Raw genomic sequence first — 10,070 nt, 5'->3', positions numbered from 1 at the left:
TCCATGGAAGAAGCAATAAACCTCCAGCTTGATTTTACAGAGGGGTGACCATGAAGTCCTCGGCCTTGAGAGAATGGGCTAAAAGGGGAATGGGCACGGCTGGCCCTGTCTCCTCCTGCCATGTCCCATATTGCACCCAATACAGCCCAGCTTGGATCGACAGCTTCAGTGTTCAGCAAAAAAAAAAAACGAGGAGTACTTGTGGCACCTTAGAGACTAACAAATTTATTTGGGCATAAACTTTTGTGAGCTAAAACCCACTCCATCAGATGCATGCAGTGGAAAATACAGTAGGAAGATCTATAGACACAGAGAACATGAAACAATGGGTGTTGCCATGCCCACTATAACATTGCTCGTTACAATTGGCCCAGTGGCTACTCTGCCCCAACCTGGCCCCCTGTGGGGAGATCTAGGCCCACCCCCGTGCCCAGGAGATGGCAGCTGGGGTACAGGTTGCAGCCAGCAGGAGGGAGGCGTCAACCACCTGGAGGGGGGCGAAGGGAAGGAGAAGAAACTGAGCCGGCTGGATGTACAGCTGGGCTGGGACCAGGAGCCTGTGGGGAATGCCCAGCGGTGCTGGGGGCACTGCAGAGTAGCCTGGGTGAGGCCAGGCAGGGGCTCAGGTGGGCACAGGACTAGGTGGCCAGGGCTAGGAAGGCGCCCAATGCTGCACTGATCAACACGGACCTGTCCCCCGTGAAGGGTCTGTGTGGACAGGAGACTGCGGGGAGGATCCCACACTCCCATCCAGTGCCCTTCATCAGCTCTCACAGCACTTTACTAGGGAGGGCAGAGACATTATCCCCATTTTAGAGGGGAAACTGAGGCAGAGGGCCCTACTGGTCCCCCATACATGAGGAGGGGTTTGAGAGGAATGTGGCTCTAATGGAGACCTGCGTGCAGGGGGGTTGACTGTGTATATGGGGGGAATTGGGCTGGGCGGGGGGGGGCTGACCTGTGCACAGAATGAGGGCACCACCCAGTGGTCAGGGCTTTTATTGCACCTTCCCCCCCACCCCCCCCATTCGTTCCTGGCTGTCTCCGGCTCCTGGTGGCAGAACTGCAGTTGGCCTCCGGGTCTCCCTAGGCTCCTGCCAGCTGGGTCCAGAGAGCCTAGGAGAGAAGGCAGGTGTGTTAGTGGCCGGGGGGGAAGAGCCCTGCAGACCCCAGGCTTTGCCCTGGTGGAGGGGAGCTGGATGCAACAGTGTTATGGGGGTGCCCGGGAGGAGCCCCAGAGGCAGCAACTTTGCTCTGCTGTGGGGGGTGGGAAGGATCGGATCCCCAGTAAGCAGCGCGGGCAGGGGTGCCCTAAGTGTTACTGAACAGATTCCATTCCCCCGAGCCAGCCAGTCCCCTGCCTGGGGGTCCGAGCCAGTGCCCCCTAGAGGGGAAAGGGCCCATGCCCCATTTCCCCACCCTCCTGAGCCGGCCAGTCCCCAGTCCTGGATGTGTTGGAATAAAGACACCTGAACCGCTCCGACTGCGGCTACCCCGTCGGTAACTCTTCATTCCGGTTCATCTGCCTCCGGTTCTTACGCACCCGAACACGGGGGGTCCAGGCACGCCTTCGTGGGAGGGCACCGTGTGCGACCGCGGCAGCATCCCCTGCCCCACCCCAGTCCGGAGCAGCATGCATTTCAAGGTCACAAAGTTTTAGCTATCCATTGCCTTGGTTTAACATACCAGACAAAGTTGCTCGCCGCTGTGAACCGGCGACCAATGCTGCTCTCGTATTCCTACTGCCCCATCTGCTTCCTGGGAGTTCAGCACCCATGCAGCAGGGTCTGCGGCAGCGTCCTCTCCGCTGCGTTCCACCCCAGAGGTGGCTGCATTTCAGCAGCAGGGTAAGTGACCCCCGCCCCCACCCCTTGCGAGGCAGGCTGGCACCATGCAGGTTTGGTGCGAGGAATCGGTTTCCCTGGAACGCAGTGCCTCGTCATCATGGGAACTCCTTGCCGAGGGTACCCTGCTGAGACGTCAGCGAGCCTGCTGCAGAAAAGGGGAGACATGCTGAATAAAAGGGGTACAAATAAGGCGAGGTCCCATGCCCCAATTCCCCACCCCTGAGCCAGCCGGGCCTTGCAGGGGAAGTGTAGGAAGTGAAGATACAGGACCAACACAGGAAGCAGCTGTCCCGTCACTCGTTACTTTCAGTGCTTTGCCTCCGGTTCTTACGTGCCCACACGGTGCAGAGTATGAGCACGCCTTTGTGGGAGGCTCCTGCATGGGTTCCTGCCCCATCCCCCTGGGGCATGGAGACCGAGATGGGACCCAGGCGTCCGGGAGGGCAGTGCAGGCCGCTCGCCCCTAGGGGATCAGGGACCAGGATAGGGAAGGGGATCCAAGGAGGACAGGGAAGGGGACCCCAGCGCCGTGGGGGGGTGGAACTGAATGAGAAACCCCTCAGTCTCACTCCTTGAGAACTACAACTCCCAGCATGCCATGGGAAAGCTGGGGATTAACCCTTTGGTCACCCTCACCTCGGTGAGAGACAGGCGGCCCGCAATTCCCAGCCACCGGAAGTCAGAACGTTCAAGGACACTGGGTGAAAACGGAACCCAGGAGTCCTGGCGCATGCCTGCCTGTACCCTGACTCCCCTCCCAGAGCCAGGGAGAGAACCCAGGAGTCCTGGCTCCCAGCCCCCCCGCCCCGTTCTCACCACTAGACCCCACTGCCTTGGGGTACAGACCCGTGTGGAGCCGGCCGCTGGCGATGGCAGGTGTCTCCGGCCGGCCCCTCGGCTGGATGAGCTGGAGATCGCTGGGTCCCGGCTCCGGGGCGGGATCCTGGGGGAACCGGATGGGGTGTGTGTGAGAAAAGTGATTAGTTTCTCTATGGTTAATTACAGAGAGGAGCCGCGGGGGGGATGAGGGGGGGGGGCGGAGAAGCCCAGGGCTGGGCTAACAGGGGGCTGTGGGTCGGGAGCGAGGGGCACCGGCAGGGCTGGGGGGGGGGTAATGTATACCAGAGGCACCCCCAGCCCGCGGGGACCCCCAGCCCTCGGGGACCCCCGTCACTGCCCTTTGGCCCCCAGTCAGCACATGGGACAGTGCGGGCGGGTTGAGGTGACAGGGGCTTACCCCAGAGCACACCCCATGGGGCATCCCTGTCCCGGTGTGTCTCTCTTTCACACACACACAACCAGGAGCACTTACCCAGGTGGCCTCACTCACACACCCCCCCCCCCCGTCTGTAAACATCTGCACACAGCCCCAGCCCAGAGACAACACCCTGATCCGCGCACACAACCCCACTGCTCACACACATCCCCTCACCCTCCTGCACAACCCACCGCCAACTACAGCCCCAGCGACCCAGGGGTCCCGACCCACAGCACACGACCACAGACACAGCGCCCACAAATACAGACGTGTGTACACCACACCTCACAGCCGTAACCTGCAGCCATTCAGATATACAACCAGAGACATGCTCACGTACGGATGCGCAATACACAATCAGACATACCATACATAACGGCAGCCACACAACACACCTGCAGAGGCACAAACCCATCCCTAAGCCCAAGGACACGCACACTTCTCCGCCCCTGCCAACACAACCCACTCACCCCTAACCACAGCCCCACGCGGATCTGACAGCCCCCCCCCCCCCAAATCCTACGCCTCGCACCTCTACGCACCACCGCAACCCTGAACCCCCGGCACTGCAGGGATTTCTCCGCCCTGGTTGCGCCAAAACGCACAATTGTGGGGAGTCAACACACCCCTTCATCCGAATGGCTGAACCAGGCCCACCCGCAACACACCTCGCTGAGGAGACCTTACCTAGTCTGCCAGCAAAGTGCGACCCAGCTGCCTGTGTGGGTGTGGGGGTGTGTGTGTACTTGTGCGTTCACCACCCCCACCCAGCACTGTCTTTGTACGCAGCGCAATCTGACACAAACCTGCACCCCTCTTCACACCACACCCAGCCAGCCACGTGCGTGCAAGACCGGAGGCTGGGGACAGGGCCTTATCTCCGCCCCCCCGCGCCTCGTGCACTGCACAACAACACAACACACACACTTATCCGCACTGGGACCCTCTGCCTGGAGCCCTGACTCGGGGCGGGGGCGCTCACCTGGAACCAGGACGAGTCCCGGCGCCGGCCAGGGCGGGGGGGTCTCCTCGTTGCGCGCCTGTGCAGCGCCTAGCACAATCCGAATCTAGCTCCCACCCCGCTCCCGCTCAGGGCGACGCTCCCGTCCCCGTCCCCCGGCTCCCCGCTGCCAGGCCCCCCCCCGCCCGAGCCGGGGCCCCCTGCCCGGGGCCAGGATGCCGGCGGATCCTCCCGGCCCCCCGCCGGGGCGCCCCAGGAGCCGGCTCCATGGCCGTCCGCGCCACCCAGCATGCCGGGAGCGCGCGAGCGCCAACAGCAGGCAGGACCTTCTCCTCCCATTGGCTGTCTGCCCCGGCCTTCTGATTGGCCGGCAGGAGGGGGCAGGCTGTGATTGGGGGACCTGCGGCTGGAGGGGCTCCGCCCCCCCCGCCCCGGGCTCTGGCAGGAGCTGGGCTGGTCGGTGCGTGGGAAGCGGGGAAATGCAAAGGGACGTGACACCCCATAGAGAGAGCAGCCCGCTGGGGACCAGGGCAGGGGGAGAGGGGCGGGCGGATGGATATTAGACTGGGGGGGATGGATGGAGGGGAAGGTGGGGATGTGTGGGGCAGGGATGGGTGGGAAGGGGTGTGGGGGGGGATGGATGGGTGGGAAGGTGGGGATGTGTGGGGCAGGGATGGGTGGGAAAGGGGGCGATGGGAAGAGGTGTGGGGGGGACGGATGGGTGGGAAGGGGTGTGTGTGGGGGGATGGATGGGTGGGAAGGTGGGGTGATGGGAAGGGGTGTGGGGGGAACAGATGGGTGGGAAGGTGGGGGTGATGGGAAGGTGTGGGAGGATGGATGGGTGGGAAGGTGGGGATGTGTGGGGCAGGGATGGGTGGGAAGGGGTGTGGGGGGGATGGATGGGTGGGAAGGTGGGGTGATGGGAAGGGGTGTGGGGGGAACAGATGGATGGGAAGGTGGCGGTGATGGGAAGGTGTGGGGGGAATGGATGCGTGGGAAGGTGGGGATGTGTGGGGCAGGGATGGGTGGGAAAGGGGGCGATGGGAAGAGGTGTGGGGGGGACGGATGGGTGGGAAGGGGTGTGTGTGGGGGGATGGATGGGTGGGAAGGTGGGGTGATGGGAAGGGGTGTGGGGGGAACAGATGGGTGGGAAGGTGGGGGTGATGGGAAGGTGTGGGAGGATGGATGGGTGGGAAGGTGGGGATGTGTGGGGCAGGGATGGGTGGGAAGGGGTGTGGGGGGATGGATGGGTGGGAAGGGGTGTGTGTGGAGGGATGGATGGGTGGGAAGGTGGGGTGATGGGAAGGGGTGTGGGGGGAACAGATGGGTGGGAAGGTGGGGGTGATGGGAAGGTGTGGGAGGATGGATGGGTGGGAAGGTGGGGATGTGTGGGGCAGGGATGGGTGGGAAGGGGTGTGGGGGGGATGGATGGGTGGGAAGGTGGGGGTGATGGGAAGGGGTGTGGGGGGAACAGATGGGTGGGAAGGTGGCGGTGATGGGAAGGTGTGGGGGGAATGGATGCGTGGGAAGGTGGGGATGTGTGGGGCAGGGATGGGTGGGAAAGGGGGCGATGGGAAGAGGTGTGGGGGGGACGGATGGGTGGGAAGGGGTGTGTGTGGAGGGATGGATGGGTGGGAAGGTGGGGTGATGGGAAGGGGTGTGGGGGGAACAGATGGGTGGGAAGGTGGGGGTGATGGGAAGGTGTGGGAGGATGGATGGGTGGGAAGGTGGGGATGTGTGGGGCAGGGATGGGTGGGAAGGGGGTGTGTGGGAGCGATGGATGGATGGGAAGGGGGGGCGATGGGAAGGGGTGTGAGGGGGATGGATGGGGGAAGTTGGGGATGTGTGGGGCGGGGATGGATGGGAAGGGGGTGTGTGGGGGCGATGGATGGAGGGGAAGGGAGGGCGATAGGAAGGAGTGTGGGAGGAGTGGATGGGAAGGGGGGGCAATATGTGGGGATGGAGAGGGATGGAAGATAGCTGGATAGAAAAGGTTTGTTGTATGTATTCTAGATGGAATATAGGGGGCCCAGAAATGCCGCCGTAACTGAACTCCTGCTGATCCGGTGCCGGACAAGCTTCGGCGGTTGGTAGCAGAGACTTCCGCCGTCTCGGCGCGATGGCAAACACCCGGCATTTTTGTTAACTTCTTGTCGACGCTCCAGAGAAGAAGGGAAAACGGTTCAAGCCTTGGCAATGTGCAGCACCAAATGAGGCTGTCCTGTTACCCACCGGGTTTTGTTCCCCGGAACTCGCCGGGGGAGGTTGGAGCAGGAAAGCCCCCCCTGTTCTGCAGTGTCGGGGTTCGGGGGAGGGCGTGACTGCCCTTGGGGAACACAGAAGAAGGTGACCAGGGCTGGGGCTGTTTCTGCAGCTGCTGGGAAAGGCCGGGCCCGTTTTCTAGCGGACGAACCAAGCCAGACGCACGCACGAGGAGAGAGAGAACAACAGCCCTCCGAAACGCAACTTCTGTCTCTGTCTCGGAATTGGAAAAGGTTCAGAAAAGGGCAACACCACTGATTAGGGGTGTGATTAGGGGCTGCCGTATGAGGAGAGATTAATAAGACTGGGACTTTTCTGCTTGGAAAAGAGACGACTAAGGGGGGATATGAGTGAGGTCTATGAAATCATGACTGGTGTGGAGAAAGTAAATCAGGAAGTGTTATTTACTTCTTCTCACGAGAACTAGGGGTCACCCAATGAAATGAATAGGCAGCAGGTTTAAAACCAACAGAAGGCAGTATTTCTTCATACAATGCACAGTCAACCCGTGGAACTCCTTGCCAGAGGATGTTGTGAAGGCCAAAACTATAACAAGGTTCAAAAAAGAACTAGATGGAGGATACGTTCATCAATGACTATTAGCCAGGCTGGGCAGGGTTGGTGTCCCTAGCCTCTGTTTGCCAGACGCTGGGAATGGGTGACAGGGGGTGGATCACTTGATGATTCCCTGTTATGTTCATTCCCTCTGGGGCACCTGGCATTGGCCACTGTCGGAGACAGAACGCTGGGCTGGAAGGACCTTTGGTCTGACCCAGCATGGCCGTTCTTATGTTCTCTTATGTTTTGACTCTCGCTTGCGACCCGGCGGCTGGAGAAACGCGGGCCTAGGACATGGTCTGAGCAGCCGTGCCGAGACCTGGCAAACTCGTCCCATGTTGGGCTGCTTAGAGCATTGCTTCCGTTGCTTCTCTGCATGCCGGCTCTCAGCAGGGTGCAGGCGTGGCCGGCTGCTCCAGACGCACCTTTGACAGGAGGCAAAAGGGGGGAGAGACGAGTGGAAAGAGAAGAGGGGTGGAAAAGTACACGGTGGGGGGAGACAATGCCACCGCTTAGGGGCGTGATCTCAGCACGGCCCTTGGGTGAGAGCCGAGGCCTCTTCGTTCGGGCTCATTTGGCATTTCCGTTTCCCTTTTGTATTCGTGGTGACAGGTTCCTGGGACCCTTACCCCCCCCCCCACCTCTGAGCTCGCAATTCGGGGACGTGTGTTGGGCCAGTTATTAGCCCGGGTGGGGGTGGGGGGAGAATGGATAGAGAGGCCGAGGGGGTGGATGGAGAGGGGGTGTAGGGGGCTGGGCAGGGGGGGAGGGATGGGGTGTGTGAGGAGCTGGATAGATGGGCAGAAGGAGGGGTGGGGGGCTGGATGCAGGGAGGGAAGGAGGGGTGGGGGGCTGGCTGGCTGGGCAGAAGGAGGGTTGGGGGGCTGGATGCAACAAGGGAAGGAGGGGTGGGGGGCTGGCTGGCTGGACAGGTAGAGGGAGGGGTGTTGGTGGGCTGGCTGGGCAGAAGGAGGGGTGGGGGGCTGGATGCAAGGAGGGAAGGAGGGGTGGGGGGCTGGCTGGCTGGATAGGCAGAGGGAGGGGTGTGGGGGGGACTGGCTGGGCAGAAGGAGGGGTGGGGGGCTGGATGCAACGAGGGAAGGAGGGGTGGGGGGCTGGCTGGCTGGACAGGCAGAGGGAGGGGTGTTGGGGGGCTGGCTGGGCAGAAGGAGGGGTGGGGGGCTGGATGCAGGGAGGGAAGGAGGGGTGGGGGGCTGGCTGGCTGGACAGGCAGAGGGAGGGGTGTGGGGGGGACTGGCTGGGCAGAAGGAGGAGTGGGGGGCTGACTGGGCAGAAGGAGGAGTGTGGGGGGCTGGCTGGACACGCAGAGGTGGGGATCTAGACTTTGTACTCAGAGCCCCCCCATTTCTGATCCTCTGCTGCCATCTAGTGGCCGTTCGCTCTCACCCACCCACCGCCCCGCTCCCCTCGGTCCCTCTCTGAACCCCGGGCGCGCCCTGGAAACTCCTGGGTGCTGCCGTGTCCCTCCACGTAACAGATCCCCGAGGACCCGCTCCCAACCCGGGAGCCCCTTCGTGCTCACTCCCCCCACCCTCTGCTGACTGGCTTGGGAGTCTGGCGTAGAGCAGCCCCCTTCCCAGCTCCCGTCAGACCCCCACTCACCCCTGAACCTTGGGGCACGTAGCTAGCAAGCCGCAGCGCCTTGCGGTTCCCGGGCACTGTGCTCTTCCATCTCCACATCTCCCGCAGCCTGCAGAGACGAGCTCCCCGGTAGCTCCTGAGCACTGGAGGCTGGGGCGTGGACTGGCGGCTCGCTGGGACTTTTTATCCTGTGTTTGTACAGCGCCGGACACAGCCGGGGTCCTGCCCTGTGACGGGGGCCTGGGGCTCCAGTGCGTCTCACACACTGTGCTCTCACTCCCCCAGGTGACCTGACTTCAGTTCTTTCTTCCCCTTCCCCCAGGGCACAAGGGGTTGCTTTGGCAAATATTGGGGGCCGGTGGGGGAGAGATTTTGCAGCCACACTTAGATCTGTATTTTGGGGGGGTGAGGGTCACTGGGGTACATTTAGTTTATTCACAGGGATGGGGGCATGAGCTGAATTCAGCCCCCCACCCCACGCACAGAGGCCAGGCCGGTTGAGATTGGAGAGATTTTTGATAGGAGGCAAAAATAATTAGTGAGTGTGAATGCTAATGATTAATAATGCTCATAATACCTAACCTCTAGCATTCGTGCAGTGTTTTTCACCGGTAGGTCTTAATACTAATTTATTAAGAAAATAATTCACACTTATGACTAAGATGCCCTCTAAATAGAGCATCGTAAAGGAGTACCTTTCAACATAAACGCCAATGGTATAATAATTCCTAGTTGTCCTATAATGGTTCCCCTCAGAAGCTCTCCATATAATAAAATTAATAACATCAAATGTAGAAAATAGGGTAACGTCATCATGGGAATGCTATAATACGAATGCATCCCCTGCCTCTCACAGCCTGCTTTCCATCAGCGGGGCTCCATCCATGAGTGGCAGCACACCAATGAACCCTTAGTAATAAGAGGTACTCTCCAGACGTTCAAAATGGCGGAGTGCAGTGTAAATACCATAATGCCTAGTTCTCACATCGTACGTCTCAGCTGTGGATGTCGGTTAATCGCACGTCGCCAGTCGATCTCAGTAAATGAATTAGTAGTAATTAAATACATGGTCGTAAGAGGTACGGGGAATACCATCTAGCCGTGGTATCTTGCGACATTAGTGTATTGTATCATTCAGCAACGCATTACTAATGTAAGTCCACGAAATAAGATCGAGTATGTAATAAAATGTCCAATAACACACAGGAGAATAATAAACCACAGCGTTTTAATAACCGGCTGAATTCAACTGCATGAGCATGCTAAGCCCTTCCCCTAGCTCCACCCAATTCAACTTGGGACTGACCAATAAGAAACAGCCCAGGCCTCGCCTGTCATTGTCCTGCCCTCACGGATTGGCCATTGGCACGTAATAACTGGTGTGTGGCCTGTGGAACTCATTGCCGCATGAGGCCGTGGACTCAAAAAAGGAGTGTCAAAAGGAAGGGGGCATATGGCTCGCGCTGGAAGGGTGTGAATGTGCTGGGAAGGGGTGAACGCCACGATACAGAGAGGGCTGGTGGGGGTGGGCAGGGGATAGATGAAGGGGGCAGGTGGGGAAGGATAGATTCCATGATTGCAG

General features: G+C 60.3%; 1 long non-coding RNA gene across 4 annotated transcripts; it reads right to left on the bottom strand.

Moving 5' to 3' along the window:
- Positions 1–205: 205 nt before the first annotated feature.
- Positions 206–4,350, bottom strand: LOC311530492. Of its 4 annotated transcripts, none has more exons than XR_014714006.1 (4): positions 4,088–4,350; positions 2,664–2,790; positions 1,687–1,992; positions 206–1,116 (listed from the first exon to the last, which is right to left on the bottom strand). It is a non-coding gene; the product is annotated as an uncharacterized lncRNA (long non-coding RNA). The 4 variants fall into 4 exon arrangements; XR_014714007.1 differs by having other exon boundaries at positions 1,687–1,989; XR_014714008.1 differs by having other exon boundaries at positions 2,694–2,790.
- Positions 4,351–10,070: the final 5,720 nt, after the last annotated feature.

Source organism: Lepidochelys olivacea, assembly GCF_965140295.1.
Source record: "Lepidochelys olivacea isolate rLepOli2 genome assembly, chromosome: 14".
NCBI lineage: Eukaryota > Metazoa > Chordata > Testudines > Cheloniidae > Lepidochelys > Lepidochelys olivacea.
This window is presented reverse-complemented; position numbering and strand designations above follow the sequence as displayed.